The sequence below is a fragment of the Triturus cristatus genome, chromosome 3_1 (assembly GCF_964204655.1).
Source record: "Triturus cristatus chromosome 3_1, aTriCri1.1, whole genome shotgun sequence".
NCBI lineage: Eukaryota > Metazoa > Chordata > Amphibia > Caudata > Salamandridae > Triturus > Triturus cristatus.
The window spans coordinates 963,036,036-963,059,601 of NC_140583.1; the positions used below are offsets into that span (position 1 = coordinate 963,036,036).

A 23,566-nucleotide genomic window follows, 5' to 3' on the forward strand; every position below is an offset into this window, starting at 1 on the left:
TTCAATGAACACTATATCACTCGTAGGGCACTGATCCCTGTTCAGCACCAGTAGGTTTATTGTAGCAGTACATACATTTGAACAGTGCACAGCAGAATGCAAGAATTATTTGTGCTAGATGTTAGGATGGTCCAGAATGCAAATGAGGCCCTCACTCTTTTGCTTTTGAGTGGCTTCTTTTACCATGAAGTAGTCTTAATGCACTAAATCTGAAGGAAAAATGAACACTTTTTAAATAAAAAGACATGATCGGAGATAATCATGGCCTCACAAGTAACTTCTCAATACCAGCTTGTTATCCACTTAGCCGGTTTGGGCCGACAGTCATGGTTGCTACTGTGACAGAGGTCTATGTACACACCTTTCACTTGCACATTTTTCAGGGTTTAAAAGAAGTTAGACAGAAATATGTTTCCTCTTACCTAGCAGTCTAAACCTGAACATCGCGTTCCTCTTGAAGCTTCTGAGCCCCCTTTTCAGTGGTCAGTGGAGTTTGAAAAGCTTTCCAACAAAGAAGGTCTGTATAGAAATAAAACCGAAACACAATCAATCACTGAATGGTTTTCAAAGAATATATTTGCTAAAATAATACAGGGCAAAAAAACATGTACAAGCAGTTTTTAAAGACATATGCACAGTATGTTCTTCTCTTACCAAAGAGATTCAGTACTAAATAAATAGTTCAATTTGTGACTACATCAAACAGTAAAACTCAGACCGATATCCACAATATATTGAATTACAATGGACTGTAGGTGGGATTTGTTGGTAAATTTGAAAATCGAACTAGATTTTACTGTTCAGTAGGTCTTCTTGCAAAGCTCTTGCTAAAATGTACATCATGTTGTTTATAACTGACTGATGTTCATGAACATACGAATACAATGATAGTCCTCTCCTATTAATATTCAAAAAAGCTGTCGAAGTATTAACTCTGAAGCTGCTACCTATTCCCAGGAGGTGGAAGGCCTTCTGTGTGGACGAAGATGTGCATTCAAACAATAAAAATCTGTGTAACTTTGTGAAATCTATTTTTTCCCAATCGTATAGTCTTCCATAGACACAAAAAGATTTTACTAAACAAGATAAAATACCAGCAGAAACGAATGACATGTATTTATGAGTTAAACAGGAAATGGTGAATGCATTTACACAGCTATTGTCTTAGTTGAGCTGTTATCGTTTGATTTTGTTTCGGCCCAAAACCAAATGTTTATTAAATCTGGTCTGAATAGGTCACATCAACTACGTACCCACAAGCTAAGAAATGGAGGATTTGCCTCAAAGTCCCATTTGCTCTGTAAGTGTGATCGGAACCCATCTAGCACATTCGACATCTGACTTTTACATCAAACTGCAATGTTTGTTAGCAGACAGCTACTTCTCCATCACCTTTCACCAACCACAAAATTCACAGTTCACTATGCCAGCAGGCTTATGTAAACTTGAAAAATTGAGTTTCATGAATTTTCACACATATTGTGCAAAATTATGTGAAAATTCATGAAATTCTAATTTGCTGTATCTTGAGTGAAGATTAAACAGGATGGCATAACTTATGGTCAAAATTCACAAGCAATAAATGCAAGCGGACTGGTTCAAGAAGACAATGGGGGATATGTACAATGAAGTGGCGGAGAGTGTTGTTTGCCTCCTTCGCTTAACGACACGCTCCGCCACTTCGGAAACGCAAGGCTGCACCATACTTACAAGAATGTGGTGCAGCCTTGCGTTTCCTCCAGAGTGCAAGGGTGTCTGTGTGCAGGGGAGGATTGGTTATGTGTAGGAAGGTGTCCCTTCCTGCACATAAACAATCGTAAAATGCAAATAAGTCACTTTCATGTGTGCTGCTTTATGCAGCACACATGAAAGTGACTTATTTGCATTTTTTTAAAGGTTTGTTTATGTACAGGAAGGGACACCTTCATGTACATAAACAAACCATGGCATTTTGCTTTTTCCATGTGTGCTGCACGAGGCAGGACACATGCAAAAAGCAAAAACGAGGAGAAATAATGCATTTCTCTCTGTTTCGCCAACTTAAGACCAGGGTTTTCCTGGTCTTTATTTTGGCGCTGCCTCCTATGTACGCCACCCTTGTACATAGGGGGCAGCATCAAATACAATGGGTGTTGCGGTGGAACGCCCACCACAACACAAACTGCACGCCCCTTTCACACAAACTGTACCATGAAAGGGTGCCAGATGTACAAGGCAGCGTTAACACTGCCTTGTACATAAGGCAAGGCCCCTATCGCCACGGGAAAGTCACAAAAAGTGATGTTCCCGTGGTAATAGGGGCTTGTACATATGCCCCTCTGTCTCCTCCTAAGACGTTTTCTTCTCCCACAAGATATTTTCTGCTCTAATCACTAATTAGAACGAAAGTGAAAGGCATTTTGTGAATTTCACAAGTGTACTGAAAATTTCCCACAAGCCAAACTCACAGCTCCTAAACTCGATAAAAACACTACCAATAGCCAACCACCTATGGGGATCATCAGCAGAATCCAAGCTGTGGCCAGATAAGAAGTTATGTGCGGCTTTCCTTCAACAGATAATCTCCTCAGACTGGGTCATTCCAGCTGTTCTGTCATCGTAAACATAATAACCAATGAAACAGCTCAAAAGGCACAAATAGTCATCCTGTCAAGCAAGCTGTCTGTTCAATTCTTCAGAATAAAGCTGACCCCCTAGATCCTTTGTCGTTTTAAATGAAGTTCCCCTTCAGCTGGAAGTGGCACCTGCAGCACAAAGAGGGAGAGAGGAAGGGTAGGCGTAAGCAAGTAACCACTGTTCACACGGTCACCTGCTGCAGTACCGATATTGCACAGGATGAGCTGGAAACCGCTATAGACTATGTTTTCGGCTCACACGTGGACACTATGCACTTTTTAAATACGAACCGGACTCCAACTACACTCCCTGACGCACTCGTCTTACAGGTCCTGATTCACTTGGGCTACTCACCCCTGTGTAACTCATCCAACTAGTGACCATTGCATGTTTTTTCCCGCACAGCCGGGACGGAATTATAACCGGCGGAGAGATCCATTTACTGTTCACGTTGCGCCTGATGCCCTGAAGAAGTCGTGGGTCTTACACCCGGACGAAACACGTGTTGGCTGGGCAACGGAATCATATTAAACCAAGAAAAAAGAAACGTGTTGGATTTCTGTAATTTGTGTCTATACTGCTGCTCTTACCATTACTTTCTGTATTGATACAGTACTTACTCGTAACGTGTGCATGGGCATTCTATGTTGTTCACTTTTTAAATAGATTACACATTTTTAAACCTGCCTAGAACAGGGAGGCAACTTGAGAATCTTTTAATCTGCTGTCTGGGGAGGGTTAGGGGTGGCAATGTGAGGCATAAAACCCTGCGCCCCCACCCCTGCAAAGACTGCCCCCTTTCATGTCCCTCCATAACTGTGATGGTCTCATGGCCCTGTTAGCCACGCCCCCCCTGGGGCCCACCTTCTCACACACATGATGAGGGTTTTCAAGGTTGGTTGGCCTGCACGTATCTGCCCGATTTCAAGTCCAGTCATGTTGCAAGTTAAGCCCTACTACCGTAAACCGAAATACCACCGACCTAGGGATATTTCTTCATGGTCTTCTTAGCATTTAAAATGTTTCCCTTGCATTTTATTTCAAGCAGCACAAATGTTATCGGGGCTCTTGCACTGTCAGAATGGCGTAGCTCACTGAAGTCGCTCAAATGAGATGCCACTATGCAGAGTACAGAATCTCTCTTACAAACTGAATTCCATAAATTATTAACTTCAGGTGAGCTTCAGGTCAGTTGCTATAGAGATTATTAAATGCTTCTGAGTTTGCACATACTCTTCACTAACGTCTGCCAACAGCGATCTATGAGTCCAGTTGCGAAAAGCATTTCTAGAACAAGGAATAACTAAGCTGTTGCCAAAACACAACCGTGTTTACAAACTGTCCCGGGGAAAGGATAAACCTCTCCTTGTTAGATTTGTGCACTGGCATCAAAATGAAGTTCATCCCTTCCTTGGCTTTTCGTGTTTTTTACTTCAGGTCAAACTTAAAGTTTCTCAATCCTTAGTATATATGGGCTTGTTTGGTTGTAGTGCAAGGATGAAAAGCAGAGTTTTGTCTGACGTAAAACGTCCACAAATCTGAGAAACGACATCTTTTTAGGGGTGCTTACAGAGAGTTGTATCTCTCTGTCAGACCATTTGTTTTCAATTCTTTAAAAGGAACAGGGCATGGCTAGGCGTGCGGCAAAGATGGCGGCTCTACCCTAAGCTCCATTGACCCTCCAGCGTGCCTGCTAGGCTGGATGAACGCTTGAATTAAATAAGAACATATACATGCGGTGAAATGTTTGGTTACCATGGGGGAGTGACTGCTGAGCCTCAAACCATGCTAACATCTGGCTTTTCGGACCAAAACATCTCCTCAACGGGGCACTGGCCAAAATGGCGGCACCTGCCCAGTCCTTTAGTGGTCTTGTACTCCGCCAACATTCCTACAGGGATTAGCATGCAACAAAATGGGACCAGTTTGGGAATTCAATCATACCCTGATTGCCTTTTGGATTTCTGGATCTTCGCAGGGTATTGACGAAACAGAAGCGGTACGGAAACATTGGTAATCCCCAATCGCTCCGCTCGCCCGATACGAACTCCAGCGCCGTGCATGTGCACCCAACACAGTGTCCTAACCAGGCTCATAACGCCATCTGATTACATCAGAACCAAGCACAAGTTGGGAAGTGAGGCCCCACCCCACTATAAATGTGGATTCTCTCGCGAGGCCTCAGATCCCTCATGTTCCAGTGCCGGCCCAATCATGGTCAATGCGTGCACTCTACTAACCCCACAAGATGGTGGCAAATCCCTGGGCCCAGCGCCACTGACCTCCAGTGTTGTACAAATACAACCCTGAGGCTCTGCCCAGGGGCGGATTAACGAGATTGAGGCCCCTTACAAGCAGCCATGTGTTAGGTGGCTGCTCATTTTCCCTGATCACCTGAAGCCACCTTCAAGGGCCCATGGACACTGACTCAGCTCCTCCCTCTCCTGGCCAACTGAGCTCTCCGATCCCAGCAGCCCTCTGACGACGTTGCAAACTATGCCCACATGAGTGATTGAGGGAGTTTAGCTTACACAGCTAATGGGACTTGACATTTGATCCTCACCTACCCAAAACCAGCACCATTTATCAGCACCGTATACCAGCAATTCTCTTCTCTTCTCTGCCGTGTGCTTGAAACATCACACATGCTCATGCTGGGGATTGTGAATGAACAAAATGGAGGCTGCTGCATAGCCCACTGGGGCTAGTACCCACAGCCGGTTCTGTACGGAACCTTGCTCACACCTGTCTGTTCTCACACCATAACACATTAACTCCCTCCTACCATCCTGTGTTAGTCTGTAGATGGCCCTCCCAGTGCTGTCACACTCAATCTAGTGATCACTAACTTCAAAGGAGGATCCTATATCCGAGAACAGATCCAATCGTGCAGGGGACTATGTAAGTGTCTCTCACCAAAAGAGAGCTCACGTTGACGGTGGGGTGACCCAGATTCCCAGGATGCAGCGTGGGCATTGAGCGCAACCGTCTTTCAAGGTACCAGTTACATCAACTAATTCTCAGAGCCCCTAAGGAAGATGGCGGCATAAGTAGGGAATTCATTACAGCTGGAGAATCAATACAGGCCCGTTCTCACCACAGCTACTTACAGACACAGCCATATTGAACCACGATTTTCCTCCAATTGCAGTACGTTTGCACCCTTTGAAGGCTGGGTACAACTACAGGGCTTGGTCCACTATAACACCCCTACGAAACTGGACGGTCGTTATATACTCACAATATGTCAGACAACAGAGGCAGAAGCAGGAAGGAAAGGGATGCCAAGGCGAACCCAAAGCAACCCAAACAATCAACTCCTATTCCGGAGTCACCAGTGAAAGCAAGCCCTGAACCCTCGTCTACCTTAGAGCCAATACTCCACAAACTAAGTACGGTACACAATAGAGCTCAGAGCACTAAAACAAACATGGATCTGCTACAGAAGAATATTTTTTTAGAATTTAAAATACTTAATTTAGACAATCAAGTCCATTAAAGTGCCAACACCATATAGTGATAAGGTGTACAGATACAAGAGAAAGTTCAAATAAACAGTTTGACATTATACATCATAATCAATTTATAAAACAGTTAAAAACCGAAGGAGCACATAACGTGCTATTTTAAAAACATCTGTCCAATAACTGGACATTTAACAATGAATTTGCTTTGAACGCTAAGATCAAACTAGCCTTGCTAGATATACACATGACAGATTCCGTTGGCTCTAACCTAAGGCTTAAATATCTTGACTTCAACTGATCTGCTAACATTTTTTGTGGTGCAGCTGTTTTTGACTCATAGGTTCTAGTGTGGAGCGTAATGGCATTTCATTGCTGTTAATGCATTTACAGACTAAAAAGCGAATTGGTTTGAAACAGGAAAATGAAGAATTGTGAAGTGATGTGCACTAATAAGTGTTTAAGAGCAAAATATGCACTAAAAGATGTGCTAAGAAATTTACCACAATCAAGATCTAAACTAAAAGTCCCTCAAATGACAGGATAGGCGAAATTCAGCAAAGGGTAAGTGGCAAGCAATGGTAAATTCAAATAGTCTCATATGAGAATAGCAGATTTCGCCTGGCACCCTGTCCATTTTGTTCACCTATTAGCCAATGTTTTAGCAAAAATGACTGAGCAAAAACAGAGAGTATGGGTTAAGCTAATAATATTTAAGCAGCACACACAGAGCCACTGGAGTCCATCTCGTTAAATGCTATCCCACTCAGAGAACATAAATGTCAAAGAACTGTACAGGTCAAAGTGGCCAGGATCTGCAAAGATGTAAAAGATCTAACAATAAGAATTTCGAATACTGAGACATGAAAAAGCATGGAGGAAGAATATACAAATGCCTAAGCAAAACATCTGCAACATCTTGAATGCTTCACATCCTCACTGAAGAGAGAGCTCACGGAACACGAAGACGGTAACCGAAGGAGCAACTGTTGGAACTGGCACTTTCTGGTTGGCTAAGACAATGCCCCACCTAGGCAGAACCTACCACTCCCATCAAGGGCGGGTGATTACACACACTGTATAACCTGTGCTCACCCTTGGGTAGCTTGGCACTGAGCAGTCAGGCTTAACACAGAGGCAATGTTTAAAGCACTGGCACAGCACTCAATCACAATAAATACCTTGGGCTTCATAAAAGAGACTTCACGCGTGATGTATGTAAATAACGTTTGTATTCAACACATGTAATAATCAACACAACATGAGCATCATGTATTTCTGGGCATAAATCACATTTGGAATTATTAATAGCAGTACTAGGGCCAGCCGTATTCAAATGACATTAAAAATATGCACACTTGGGAAAGTTCCTGATCTACACTCCTTCCAGCACTCTTATGTGGTGCAACAATTTGCCCACCCCAGGCTCACTCTAGCAATTCTTATATTTCAATACCACATACTTAAAAGGTGACCCCGGATCACAACGATATCATAAGTATGTACATACAACAATATGTTACACTTTTTAGCAGCACAGCAGGCTGAGGCCGTGCGGGGGAAAACCAATGTCAAACGTAATACTTATCTGGCATGGAATCAAAGTATTGGGCAATCCGCCGTCCAGTGTAATTAATCATGGACGGTTTCCCTACAGTCACTCCCACTTACATCCATTCTCTCCACACTGCTATGCGGTGCAATGGGTATCAGACAAGTCCGTACGCAAGCACTCATACACCTACAAAGTCAGCACCCTAATGTGGTGCAAATGATAGCCAGCACGGCAATTGGTTACACTCTGCAGACCCCGTGTCCTAAGCCTCCCGCAGCCCTCCAACTCACCATGATTATCCTACACCCACAGATTGGGGACATCCCCATCCTCCCCTCGAGCACTAGGCCGCATGCGGCTGAAGTCACTCTTAGTCAGGGTCCCAAGAAGCAGGTGGGGGAAGGCAACAAGGTCAATTAGTAGGCAGTCTGCAAAAGGGTTGTGGCAGCCACTCAAGAAGTTTACCCAAAGGATGCCAAGCAGACACGGGCCAAAGGCAATAGGCTGTCACACTCAAGGGGTACCCAAGGCCTTCCGGCACCAGCCCAGTTCTGTGAAGCACAGGAGAGGCACGCAATCTTTTGACCCACTTCTGGTCATTCTCAGAAGCATTCCTCCAGCCCAGTCATTCACTCTCACTACCCAGGCCCTAGGTCGGCAATACTAACTGGTAACACGGTGTCAGTCCGGACTGACCAGCTGAGGAGAGGGAAGTAGGTCCTCCTTGCTAAAGGCCCAGTAAGGGACAGTATATGAATGGAGAATGAAGCAAGGGAGGCCTCTCAGAAGGAGGAGGCACCCCGTCAACTACATGTTGATCAAAGTCGCACCCAGGAAATCTGGGCACAACATCAGATGCATGATGATGTAGGTTAAACCAGACCATTCCAGTCACACAAACAACAAAGTGTTGTACAATCTGTACCTCCTTAGAAAGGAGGAACAATGTCCGGTGCAAGTTGATTTTGTCCACACCAGACAGCTCTTCTCACTCAGACGATTGAAGAGTTGGAAATTCTGTACCTCCCTGGAAATGAGGCACAACGTCCAGTGCACGTCGATATTGTTCACACTAGACAGTTCCGGTCACACACAGACCCAAGCTGAGCAATGGCTCACACGGTGAATGAAACACCACCACAGTTGTAGCCCTCACCTCCAAGGGTCACAACCTGTGAATCAGACACAGCACGCAATGAGCATGCAGTCGTTGGGCCACACGAGAGAGATGCGACATAATCGACGAATCCCCTCACCATAAACTATACGCTTATTCGTGCCAAGGTCCACATAATGCAGGGGCCACATGCCTTAGATACGGGTCAGACTTTGGGGGCTCCACACAAGGTGAACCAGTCTGCAGGCGCAAGTCTTAGTTCCATGCCGTGCTACCTGCTGGGATCCAGCAGACAATGTGGGCACTTGAGAGGACACCGCGTTTCAGGTATCACAGGTAGATGGTGTGGGTTCTTCACTAGAGATCTTTGATGTCCTTGAGACCTCCGAAAGAACAGGGGCAAGCCCACCAAGCCCTTGGGAAGCATGCTTCAGGGTACCACACAGCAGCAGGTAGTCAGCCCAGGCCAGCCACTATTCAGCAAGGGCATGCGGCCCCTTTCAATGGCAGTAATCCTCCTTTTGCACAACGGAGTCCTCTGGCAATGTGTCCCACATAGTCCAGGTTCTCCAGTCCTACGTCCCTACAAGCGTATCTCACCCCTTGCTGCAGGATAGCACCAGTAGTTATACTGGAGTGTGCCTTTGAAGTTACAGGTGGTTCAAAGGGTCTCCCTTTGAACCACAAGTGCCTCCCCTAAATTTCTGTCCTGCCTGCCATTAGGACATGGAATTCAGCTCTTAATTTTTAGTAGGGCCACGATCGCGCTCCAGAGTCAATTGTCAAAACCTCTTCCTACAATCTCTGCCGCCAGGCCTGCAAATGGCAGAGGTCGATCGCTCCAGTTGAATGCCCAGAGTTTTATAGCTGTCTCTGGGGAATGCCCATATGTGCTTCACCAACCTCCTGTGTGAACTGGTGCCAAGCACCAAGACACATAAAGAGTTTTAGAGCATCTAAATGCCCACTTTCTAGTTGTGGCGTTTCCACGCAATTCATTACAAAACCACCTTTTACCACTGGCAAGGGGTTGTTTCTGCAAATGCAATAATAGGAAACATCATGAGGCTGCTCTACTGCAATCCACTATTGCATCCTGAAGTAATCTCAACCAGTTAGCAATGTTAGCTTATGGGAAGAGCAAACCTCATAGGAAGCGAAAACACATGATTATTCCTCACTACTAGGGCAGGGGACACACCTGTGTACCTCCCTGTCTTTTCCCTACCACTTGCATCACTCCTTAGGATGTGCCCCTGACGTACTCTTTGGAAGGGATATGTCCTCTCAAGATGGCTAGTGACTTAACTGAGCAAATACAAGGAGATGATGGACGGAGCGCTGACATTTTTCAGACACTCACCCCCAGTCACAGATCTGGGTTGAATCCATCATCACTCTTTAGCTCACTTTGCCACCTCGGTTCAGACCCCTCTATATGCAAAACAGTCTTGACCCTGTGCCTTATGGGAACAGTCCAGCCCGAACTGCCAAGCCAGGGCTTCCCTGAACCGAAAACAAGCATCCTGGGGCCGGTTTCTGGGTAACACCCTTCCTCAGTCAGGCTAGCTTGAATCCTGTGGCAAAGTGAGCAAGAGACCCACTTCTGGGCATACCCTGCCAACTTAGGGTGTTTGCTTAGTGACTTAAACGGCCAGTCTGAGTGAAAGTGCAATTGCAGGCATCAGCCTGCAATGGCAGGTTGGACACGTATTTAAGAACATATCAGTGCAAAGCACACAATAGCCTGCAATGGCAGGCCTGATGAATATAGGCCCAGCTAGGCCCGCAGAGTACAAGGGTTCGCTCTCCTGTAATGGAAACTAGAAGGAAGTTGGCACGGAAACTGCAAAGTACAAAGACAAAGTTTATTAACCCTTAAGGGTGGTCCTACAACCTATACAACACTCTTCAGTATTGCATAGAGTAGCACAAAGAACTTGCATACATAGTCCCCTTTTATACACAAAAAGAGGGGCTCATAAGTGGGTGGATACAACATGAAGCAGAATTCATTACCTTTTATGGGCATTTTCGATACAGAATCAATATGTGGGTGGAGTAACTAATTTCCTGAGCCCGCGAAAACATGGTCAAGCAAGGACTAACTGATAACAGATGTGGTCAAGTCTGGGCATGCGCCAGACGGACAAAGGAGCTATTTATAGACTGTTACTGGGCAGATTATAAAGAGCAACTGATACGGAGATAGGACTCTTCTCGTGCTGAGCACGTGGAGACACGACAATGCAAAATGGAGTCCAAACATTAGTCAACATAAGGGAAGAAACTTGGTCCTAAGGGGAATTCATGTCTTTAGTGAATGCTTAATCACATCGCTGTTTCAATTTTCAACAGGCCGGGCACGTAGTTAGGAGCACCATTGGTGCAAAGCACATACCAGTCTGCAATGACAGGCGAGACACGACTTTACAAGCACCCTTGTTGCAAGTGTGCACACCAGCCTGCAATGGCAGGCTGGCCATGCTTAGCACACCCTCAGCTCTGAGTTCACACCAGCCTGCACTGGCAAGCTAGACCCGTGTCGTAAAACATACTAGATGTGAATGGGCACCCACTGGCCAGTCATGGTAGACCTGACTGACGTTTTAGAAACCTCAGATGAGCACCCCTTCCTAACATGTGTAGAAAGGCCTTAACCAGAGAATCAGCCACACTCAGGAAATGTCCCAAAGGGAGAGCCTACCCCTTAATTAAAGAAGGCCCACATGGGAGTTCATTCCTACTTGGGCGGTACAGACTCAGATGTACCTACCCGGCCACTCACCTCCCCCATTTTTGGTGGTATTGAACAGCCCCCTCAGGGTTGACTATGAAGGAGCCCCCACGGACCCCTGTCCGCCTCACATCTTCCACAGAGCCGCCACCACCATAGCACCCGAGCTACGACGTACCATCAATGCCACCTTCAAATCCAGCACATTCCCCAACAACTGGAAATGCACAGAAGTCAAGCCACTCCTCAAGAAACCCTCTGCAGACCCGACGGACCTGAAAAACTACGGACCCATCTCTCTCCTTCTCTGCGCAGTCAAAGTCACAGAGAAGATCGTCAACGCCCAGCTGACAAACTTCATCGAAGAGAATGCCATCCTCCACCCTTCCCAATATGGATTCCACAGCAACCACAGACCCAAGACTGCCCTCCTCGCCACCCCAGATGACGTCCGCACATTCCTTGACCAAGGCCACACTGCAGCCCTCATCCTACTAGACCTCTCTGCAGCCTTTGACACCATCTCCCAACGCACTTTCACAGCCAGACTCCATAACGCTGGCATACAGGGAACCGCCGTCGACTGGCTCCACTCTCGCTCTTTCTCTCTGAACCCACAGAGATCAACTGCGCAGTACCCCAAGGATCATCGCTAAGTCCCACGCTCTTCAACATCTACATTGCCCAACTCGCGGCCATCATCAGACAGCATGGCCTCAGCATAGTATCCTACGTTGATGACATCCAGCACATCCTCTCCCTCACGAAGGAACCCGAAGCCATCAGACTCAGCTTCCAGGAAGGAATGAAAGACGTTTCATCCTGGATGAGCAGCAGTTGCCTAAAGCTCAACTCGGAGAAAACGGAAGTCGTCGGACCAACCCCCTCAGCTTGGGACAACACCTGGTGGCTCACCGCCCTTGGCAACCCACCCACCCCCACGGACCATGCCCAAGACCTCGGCGTCATACTCAACTCCTCCCTCACCATGACCCGCAGGATCAAAGCTGTTGCCTCCACCTGCTTCAACACCCTCCACACCCTTTGCAAGACCTTCAAATGGATCCCACCCTGAATCCAGAAAGACCGTCACTCATGCACTCATAACTGGCAGACTAGACTATGGAAACACCCTTTACGCTGGAATCAACAAATCCCTGCTACGCAAACTCCCGACCAGAACACCGTGGCCAGACTTGTCCTCGCCATCCTACAACATGATCACATCACCCAACAGCTGCGAGGCCTCCACTGGCTCCCAGTGGAGAAGAAAGTAACTTTCAAGCTACTCACCCACGCCTACATAACCCTCCATATCACCGGACACAAATACCTCAACAAAAGAGTCTCCTTCCATGTATCCAAGAGAAACCTCCCCTAGAAGAAACCCCGCGCATCTGCAGAACTAGAGCGGGTGGCAGAGCCTTCTCCTATGTCGCAGCAAAGGCCTGGAATGAGCTCCCGGTCACCATCAGACGCTCCCCCACTCTGCACACCAGGAAGAGCCTCAAGACCTGGCTCTTTGGCTGACTCGGAGCTTCTCCCCCCTAAGCCCCCACAGCGCCTTAAGACCCTCACAGGTGAGTAGCACCCTTCACAATGCCCTGATTGATTTTGTGTATTACTAGCCTTTGTGCATACCAGGCTATGGGTGCTGTCCACCCCATACAGTACTCTATAATGACCAAATAATGCATTGTGTACCAATTAACATAAAATGGCAGCCAGAAGGACACTGCATTACCTATTTCTCAGAAATGTTTTCATTTGCATCGTATAGTATTGCCAGATATCATGGTCAGAGTCTAAAACAACCAACTGGCGGAAGTAAATGAAAATGTAAAGAAGGTAACAGATAAAGAGATTGGTATCTCCATACCCAAGCGTCACAAGCAGGTAACACAGAGACAGATGTTATATTGAATACATAATGGCAGACACTAAAAGAAGTACACTCAAGACGCAGCCGGCTCTAATTCACACAGCAGGTGCCATATAACAATATAGCACTGTCTCCGGCCCCAGGAACGCACAGGAAGCAGTTACTTTTATGACAGGAGACAAACAGCGCCCCAGCATTTCCTAATTAAAGTCTCAGCCCCTCCTCTTTTCTCAGCATCGCTCCGAGAAGAGAAGGGGTTAACTTTGAAAGTCAAGCTATATATATCTAACAGCGAAAAGATGCCATAAGAATTGTGGCTGACCGTCAATCTCTTCCGATCAAAGATTCAATCAATTGTAAATTGTAAACAATGTCGGCGTGCACGTGGTAAGTATTTGAATTTCACATAACTGGTAACAAACACGGGGGGAAATGTCGCCTGGATGTATTACGTTTCTTTTACAAGTCTTACAAATTAATGGAAACGAAGGGCTCTTTGAAGCAATGACAGCTGTGTTTCAGAAGTGTATTTATCGTTTTTGTATTAATATGTCGGTCCGCACCTGTCAATGCTAAAGTGACGTCTATGAAATTCACTTCTGCAGAGTCCTTCTGCCATAAAACTGAGCCACTAGTGAAAGAAGTAGAATTATGATTTTTTCTCAGCAGATGCACTAAACAAGATAAATGGCGCCTTGGACTAACTGTTGCAGCTCACATTACCTTTCAGGTTCAGTCAAGATGTAGTCCATAAACCAGGAATTTGTTTTAGGCGCGTCTTAACCATGGACTGGAGGCCCCAAAACACCAGGCGCAGTGGAAATAAACCGAAAAAGACAACGAGTATCTCTAATGGCTAAATCTAAAAAAAACTGCATCTGCTGGTGAATTGCCTCAAACAAAAATAAAAAAAAAATGTATTAGGTTTTTAGCATGAAATCCATAAAAGCGCAGTAAACCATTTACATACATTTTAAAACTCTCTTCCTTGACCACCATGAGATATTACAGTACGCAAGATGAGTATAAAAACATACACAGACAATTACTATAAGATCTCACATATGGGTGGCAAATTATTACCTGTGCAAAATTGATCATCACTAGGATGATATCCATGATACGTTCCTTCAATATTATCTGGCACCTTTCCCAAATGTAATATCCCTTTTGATATTTTTTGTATTTTCAAATTTTGCTTGCCTCAAAAATGTGTTGAGGCTTTTCTGCTGTTAAAAATACTCCAAATGCCTCCTTGGGACAAGCCACAACAGTGGTGGTGGAACAATTTTCAGAGTGGGGAAGCTGCCATCAATGTTATACTTGTGAAAAATCCAAGTGTCACACAGAGAAAAAGAGTAGCAAATGTGCCACATCCACTCAGCAGGAGAGTGATAAGGGTGTCTTATGTTGCTGGTGGTGCATTTTGAAGCTCATTGCAGCAAACATCTTGCGCATGGTGTCATTTACAGACAAAATATTGTACATTGAAATGGCCTCTATAATTGCACAGACGTATAGTTTTACTGACAAAACTATATTGCGCACAATTAAAAAATAGGTTTCAGCAAATCAACGTGCGCATCACCAAGTTTCTTGATTGGTTTGATCCTATTAAAAGCTTTGTTCCTATCACGCTTCACAATTAAAAATGTGCTTCATTTGTGATGTCATAACGGCTGATACATTTTGTATGGTATGTCTACAGGTATTGAAAGTTTGTTGCGTGGTGGTAAAAAATGACATCTTACAGCCTTTCCTTTCCCACTCACTGAAGCCAGCAAGCTTGTCATATAATTCACTTTGAAACAAAGTCTTACTTTGCAGTCAGAGAAAGAAAAGTGAACACTAATCTCCATGATAAAAGAATGAGGAGCGTTTTGTCAGAAGACATAGCCTGACATTTGACCTCTGTCTTTGAACACACAGCAAATATGACAAGATAAAACCCCAAATGTAAAGGCATCTTTATTGCTCATTCACCTTCAGAACTCGGGCATGTTTATTTGAGGGTGGGAGGGGAGGGAGGGTGCTGTGGCACACGCGGCACCACTATTTCCAGTGCCTATGATCCACAAGGATCTGTCATTTGAACATAAAATACAATAAATGCTCATGTGTGTGTTTCTTGGCATTAATATGTCTTATAGCTAAAATATAAACTCAATTCAATATTGCATTGCAGATAAGTAGGAACCTAGGGCCATATTTATAAGAAAGTAACGCAGCATGATGTCACAAGCCATTTGGCTGCACTGCGTTACCTTCAAAGCAAAGGGATGCGTCATCTTCACAACAATATGGTGCATCCCTGAGCTCTCCCCAGCGCTGGCGCACAATTGAATGCCATGCACCAACGCAGGCACCTTTGCACCATGGTGCAAGGTTACCTGCGTTGCAGAGATGATTGTTTTTGTGCAGTTTTCCTTATCATTGTTAAAATGTTTTGAGTTAAGTTCACTTGAAAGGCACTGTCACGTTTGCTAAGCACAAAAGTGAAGGTTATGTTCAAGTTAAAACGTTCAGCGTATTTACAATAATGAAACATGATAAGCTGTTAAAGAACGTGGTTTTGGGAGACTATTTACATTTGGATCTTAATAATGCGTGTTCTTCTCTGAGGGCAGGAGACAAAAAGGGCAGTGCTAGGGATTGCTAGGAGCAACCCCTGATGACACATAAATGACGTCTTTGGAGATGACGTGAAAATGTTGGTGCACAGGAGACACTCATAATGTCCCAACAAGTAGTGAGACTCCCTGTGGATAGTGATCTGAAAAAAAAGGATGAGAGTATACCTCTGATGGACAAAGGAAAGTTAAATGTTCAACATTTCAGTCAAAAGAAAACTGATGAAGGTAGTGTATGTATCAATTTTTTTTATTGCCTTCAAAAAGGCTTTGCTCTCGTTGACATCCCCTCAGATGAACTTAGCATACTAGTTGGATTTGTCTTGTGGGTGGAGGGTATGCATGCAGAGCGCATGACTGTGAGGCCTAAGATGTCTCCATACCTACTCGATCAGTGGGTGCATACTTTAGAAAGCTACACCTTAGAAAGAGTTCCAGAAAAGCTTTCTATAAATTGCTCAGTAAACAAGCTCATCTACAGCATATTTATATTTTCATCCATCACTTGGCTTGGCGGCCCTCATCAGGAAGGCATGATTCATTTTCAATGATGCTATCCCTACTTTTGAGGAATGCTATTTTGCACTGGAATTGCGTGCCAAATCGAAACCGCAATGGCCTGTTTGTATCAACATTCAGCAGATCTATTCAACTGGAGCAAATGTACTAAACAGACATTGCATAATTAGCAAATGGTGCCAAAAGAAGATGAAAGAGGAAAGTGGTTCTAATTAGAGAGCCTCCAATAGACATGATAATTGCTTATTTAATTGACAACGCAGAAAAAATGGCAGCTGGCAAGATGTGCCGCCTCTATGGACTCCTGCTCTATAAACCCTCATTCCTGTTCTGAGGACCACTGATTCATCTTCCAATACAGGCACAGGATTCTACACCATTCCTTTAGTACATACACATTTCCTTTTAAGAAACCTTTTAAAGTATGGAATAATGAAATCAAAGAAAGAGCTGACGCCGCAGAAAACAGTGAGCGAAAGTGTACGTTCATAGGTTGTGATCATCATTGAGAATTAGCATCTACAAGCCGGTTGTCATATGACATTCTCTTTAGGCAATGCCTCACACGGAATTGAGTGGCAGACATATCTGGCTTGCTAGTGACCAAACCTCATAGTTCTGATAATAAGGTATGCTTAGCCATTGGCTTCGTCTCACTATAATATGCTTTATAAAGCATTTAGCATTTGATCAGTTAGATCCCTTGCAAAGACTCCAAGACACACACAATCTTATCTGCATTTGATTAGTGCATAATCTATCACGGTCATGACACTGCAACACTTTCAGTTATCAGGTGGTGAGTTGGCTTTTTAAATTGTACCGAGTTTCCATCACAGAATCAGCCTGATCGGATTGAGAAGATGTGTGATCAGAAGTGATAATGATGGTTCATGCATTAGGTGAAAGTTGTGGGTAGATGCCCTTGGAGTTTGATGCATGACACCTGACGTCTGTACCACATTGCTTAATGTTTTTCCAGGCTGGTAGAGCAACCCAATGTCCAATAGAATAATGTGTGTGTTTGTTTAATATAAGTAGTAATGTTGTATGTTGCCTTACTAGCAAACAAGATGCATATTTGGACTGTGTTAGATGTATGTTAGACGTTCTGCCCTTATGTATTGTGTTGAATGATAATGCTCTTTGTGTCATGACAAATTATCACTCATTAAAATTATGATTGATCTTGTACCATACGCCGACACCTTTTGGCTAGAGTTGCACTACAGAAATGCCACATACATACATCCATACATACATACATAGTTCACTGTTTTTAGACTTGACCATTAGAATATCCAATGATTTGTTGAGAGACTGGCTTCTCTATCACATTAGCAAGCAAAGCAACTGAGCAGGTGCTTGAGAATGTTGGCCTTTAATGCATTTGAGTTTGCAAAGCACAGCTAATTCAATTGGAAGTACAGACCTTTTTATAATTTTGTGAATGAAATGAGTCGTATTCTAAGGTCATTGTTAATTTTCAAATTTCATTTGTAATGGTGACCTACTACTGTGCAAAAAGGAAGCTATTAATTGTTCAAGCTCAGTGTTTTAATGACATGCTCAGCATGTGGCCTTAGGCAAAAATAAGAAAATATTGATACATAAAAATTCACTGGTACCTTAGTACGCCATAGAAGATTTTTAGTCAGCCACTTTTCTGGTTTTCTTTTGTATTTCTTTCTTTCTTTCTTTCTTTCTTTCTTTCTTTCTTTCTTTCTTTCTTTCTTTCTTTCTTCTTTCTTTCTTTCTTTCTTTCTTTCTCATTGTGTATTCGAGTGGGAGCAATTTCAAATCAGCCATTACATTTATGATAGAACCTCAAGTATTTTATTAGTCTAGTGAACACTTTTAGGAAACCACATGTTCGTGGGACAATCTAACCGGCAGCATGCTGTAACACTTAATCTTAGGACCTAATACAGCAAGGACTTTTGAGTGCTTTACAAATAGTGTACGATCATAATAAGCAGTACATGATACACACTGGTAGTATAGATGTTAAATGATACATACAGAAGATATTGGATAAGAATATAATACAAAATATGTTTAAAAAAAGTGCAGGACTTTGAAGGAACAGTCAAAGGTGCATAAATATAATGGTCATCAAGAAAAATAAATTGCAAGAGTAAAATATGTTGACAAAGCATAAATTACATGGCCTGTCATAGTTTAAGATATGGGGCATCCATTAGTGAACTCAACACAATGATCGTAAAGAGGGAGAAAGTTCAATGTTTGAGGTGTTTTATTGCATAACTTGTAGGCATAGGAGTATGATGCCTCGTCTAGCTGTGCAGTGAAAATGGGGAGAGTCAAGAGTCCTTTAGGAGATATCATGTAATTTCAGCAGAGTGGACAGTCTGTTTTTTAATGATCTGAGGGGTGGGTTTTGTCTGATAGCTAATTGTATGTGATTCCAAATCTTAGGGACAAACACAAGAAGAATGGAGGTTTTCTCACAGCAAATTGCTGCCATACGAAGGTTGTTTGTGATGTGGACGTGTTTTAATCTGCCTGTTAGTATGCTTTTAAGATAGTGAGGGGTTTCCAGTTTCAATTTTTGAAGGCACTGCAGGCATACCCTTAATGATAAGTGGGCATGGGATGGGAGCCACTGGAGTTTAAAATGTCATAGTGCGATGTGTTGAAACCTCTTTGTGTCAGCGGTCAGTCTTGCAGAATATGAAGGATGGGTTTTTGAGGATTTATGCGATTTGCAGGGAGGTCAGTGAGGATAGAGATTCCATATTATAGTCTCGAGATCACCAGTGCCTCTACAACCTGGGTGAGGTATCTCATCTGATGTAACAACTAAGCAAGCTTTCCCTGTTTGTGGAGTGCCAGTTAGTTGTTCTAGTTGCATAGTCTGATCAGTGCAAAGTGTGGCTTCCTTGAACTGCAAAAGGCTCCTCCTCCTATGCAGGTAGTTTTCATGTTATATATTTTTTTCAATACATTTCAGAGTCCACTCATGGAGTATGAGCAGTTGACATTGAAAGCCACCTTTACATATATAAGAACTTTGTGCACCTCACACCAGGTGTTGAACATTATCAACGGTCTGCCAGGGAGTCCATGACATTTTGTAGGGCTGGAGAAATATGCTGCATTGGTTTATTCTTGTAGCCAGTCATAAACATACATATTTAAAATTAGGATGATTTATTAAACAATACTGAAGAAGGCCTAAATAATGATCTTGGTAGCAGTCCTGTCTAAGTGATGCTTAACAGTCTATGACAAATAAGAACTTCAGGGGCAGCACCCATTGCAAGACCTGGAGTTAGTAGAGGCAACACATTGGGGCATAATTTTACAACCCCTATCGCCACCACAATGTCACTTTTCTCAACGTTGTGGTGGCGCTAGGAGCTTCGCATTATTCACGTGGTGGCATGAAGCCACTTAATGTCTCTTAAAGCCGTCTTGTGAATAAGGCACCCTTTCACGCTATACTTAGTGTGAGAGGGGTGAACAATGCGTGCTGTGGTAGGCGTTCCACCACAACACCCATTGATTTTGACGCTGCCCCATATTTACAAGGGTGGTGCAAATATGGGGCAGCACCAAAATTAAGACCAGGGAAAACCTGGTCTTACCCTGGCGCAACGAGGAGAAATGTTTAATTTCTTCTCGTTTTAGCTGTTCCCATGTGTGCAGCACACATAGAAACAGCAAAACACAATAGATTGTTTATGTGCAGGAAGTTGTGTCCCCTTCTGTACATAAACAGTCATAAAATAAAATGACAATTTCCAACTTCAATGTGATCTGCATTAAGTAGCACACATAGAAGTTTCAAAACGCCATTTCAGATCGTTTAGGTGCAGGAAGGGACACTTTCCTGCACATATTCAATCATTTCCCTCAATGTGGGCACCCTTGCACTATGGTGCAAGGGTGCCTGCGTTGGCCCTCGGCAGCGAAATTAGCACCAGCGCAGGGGAAAACGCAAGGCTGCACCGTAATCTTGTAAATACAGCTCAGCCCAGCATTTCAAAAGGGGCGGAGCGCGGCGTTAAGCCAAGGAGGCTAACGCCGCTCTCCCCCACTTCCTTGTAAATATACCCCATAGATTCTAGTTTAGGTTGGGTGTCGAAGGCCAAATGTTCTTCAGCTTGAATTTGTTTATATAGATCCTAACTGCTAGCAGGCAGATTAAATTAAAATGGTAATGCACTGAGCCATAGGTAAAAACAATGAGTTAGTCACATGAAAATAACTTTAGCATTCAGGTATAGGAAGTGCAATGTACCTAACAATAAGTGGACACCATCACAATCGCATAAAATAGGGGTCACTATAATTCAGAGATGTAAGCATTGCTTGATGCACTTTCCATCCAATATTTTTCTCTGTAAAAGATTTTGTCACGCAAATGCACAGTTGAGGCTATGGTCATCCCTAACGACTAATTTTTATGATAGAAAGAAGATATTTAAATCTTAAAATACACATTAGCATAATAACGTAGTTCAGATAAAATAGGTTTTCCTACATAAGCATCCGCACACTGTCAATGACCTAACACATTTAAAATAAGCTGAAGGTAATAAGTGCGAAATGGCACATAAACACCTGCAATTGTTCTACATAACTTATTCAGAAGTGTTGCCAATGAGGTAAGATTGGTTTTAAAGTTATATACTTACTATAAATTGTTTAATCAGTAACACCCTGGGTTCAGTAAGCAATAAAAAACGTTTAGGTAACTTACACATTAGGGTACATTGATAGCATGAGTGTGTGCTGCAACTAGCATCTCGGATCTTCCGCACCTCAAGGGTAAACTGTGTTGTCAATGGCGGGTATTTTAGATCTCACCTGCAGACAGCTTCAGTTGTTGTCTGTTTTCGTAAGACTTTTGTGGATCATACCAAAACCTACAGTGGTGTAATCTACAGCCCATAGCTTGCCATTGGTTGGCTTTCTTGTCATTTATATTCACTTACTTCTTAACTGATGGCTTTACTTCCTCTTCTGGTGTTGGCCCTCAATAGAAGCATAGGTCCTTTACCAACACATGATTGGTGGCTTGTATCCTTCCACTGCTCAAGTTCATGGACCAAATGATTTCGTAATTTCTTCTGCACTCTATGAGAGTTCATGTGTTTTTGTAGACCTCTCCCGTATATGCTTTTTCTCCCTCAAATACCATCCAGAACCTAAACATTTCATGACACGTTGCTCCCTCCTTCTCCCACTCCAACCACATCCATTGCGTCCCTGGCCTCAGACTTGTTTTGTATATTATTCTTTTTTCCTTTTTTATGTATTTACTTCTTCAAGCTCCTCCGTTGCTTCCACAGTGTTGTTTTCTCCACCACCTACTCTTCAATTGTGCCCCACTCACTCCCATTCTGGTCCTCTACAAAAAAGTATATATTTTTTTTATTTTTAGGAGGGACCAGTTGTTGTCATTTACTGCTGGACTGCTCTATTTTGAAAATTAGCTTTAGAGCATATTTACATTCTTTTGTTTTTATTTAACTATCCTAGTGGTGTACACCATGCTGGAATGAACAGTAAAAAAAGAAATAAATGTCACCTGGGTAATTATGTATATGCATGCATATGTGGCACATGAATGTGCATGTGTCAAAATACTGGGCTACCAACGCATCATGACACATACTTACGCATGCACATATATATATGTCATTGTGCTCATCTACATTCTTTTTTTTAATCAAGACTCCAAAGCATCAGTAAAAAGCATTGGCAATACCATTAGGTCTAAAAGGTGAGACCTAATGGCTTTGCCACTATTTTTATATTATATGTGGTTACAAGCTATCTTCTGAAACTACTTAATTGAAATGTTTTGCTGGTAGTTGATTTACTGACCCCAGACCATCCTTCTTCAACATAAAATAATAAACCATCTTTGCTGTTTATGGCATATCATGACAACATTTGAAAATGTCATATTCCAATTCAGCATAATCAAAGCATTCAAGATCTTAGTTTGAAACCGATGCTTAGGCCAAGCCCTCTATTTCTAGAATGTATTTCAACAAGGCATATGGGCCAAGGGCATCAGGAAGTGGTTGAAGCGCCGGATTTGTCAAGCTAGGTGGGAGTAAACTGACTCATGCTGCTGGACTAACACATAAGTGAGGGAACCAAGAAATGCATAGAGACTACAGTGCCATCACTAAACAGTTTGCTCCTCCACAAAGTGATGCTTAAGGAGTACTCGTGGTTTATTTAGTTAATCACCGTTCCATCTCTGGTATAACTCAAAACTACCAGAACCTAGTCCTACTTAGTACACAGAACGACTGCACATGCTTTTTATAATAACAATATGTTCTCTTGTCAATCATACTGCTCTGAGGCTGTGAGACATGATCAAGTCTCCTTTCAAGATTCAGGCATCATTCATCAATAGTTAATTCTGGATAAAGATAGCCCCATCCCAAATGCATTAATTTTGCAACTGTAATATTCATGTCAAATAGGACTTATTTACAATAGGTTAAAGATTCAGCATAAACAAAAGGTGGAAGACCTAATCAAATTTATGTTTGATGGACAATTCATAGTCTATGCACATGAACAAGTAGTCTCATCCAAATCCAGACTATTGTCGACGGAGAAACCTCTTTGATTTTGGTTATCCTTTTCTGTACAAACATCAATTACAGGAACATGCTTCCAAATTACATGGATCATCAGCAATCATCTTCACTTCAGATGGCCAATAAAGGACTGACTGCTTCTAAAATGTAACTTCAACTGGACGTGGTTTGCAAGATATTTTGGATTTTAGTCAAACTACAGTTCTGTCTATCACACTCTTTTGCTTCAAACCTCTGACAGCATTATACTGCAACATGTCTACTGAAACATAGGCATCAAGTTGAGGCCTGGGTGTGCTGATGCCCTCTGTCAACATCCATGGTTTTACCAGGTGCAGATACCAATCAAGTAAAACTGAACCTAGTGTTCCCACATGTTATTGCATTAGGACTGCCATTACTTCCCAGGTAAGTATGTAAGTATTAGCTTATCCCTTAAGTGTATGTGTA

At 43.2% G+C, this 23,566-nt stretch overlaps 1 protein-coding gene across 2 annotated transcripts in view; it reads right to left on the reverse strand.

Moving 5' to 3' along the window:
• Positions 1 to 23,566, reverse strand: part of LYPD6B (LY6/PLAUR domain containing 6B) — a 267,730-nt gene that overhangs the window by 136,383 nt on the left and 107,781 nt on the right. For both annotated transcript variants that reach the window (XM_085645608.1, XM_085645607.1), the window contains exon 2: positions 423 to 519. The gene's annotated coding sequence lies outside the window, so the exon portion shown is untranslated. The remainder of the gene's footprint in view (positions 1 to 422; positions 520 to 23,566) is intronic.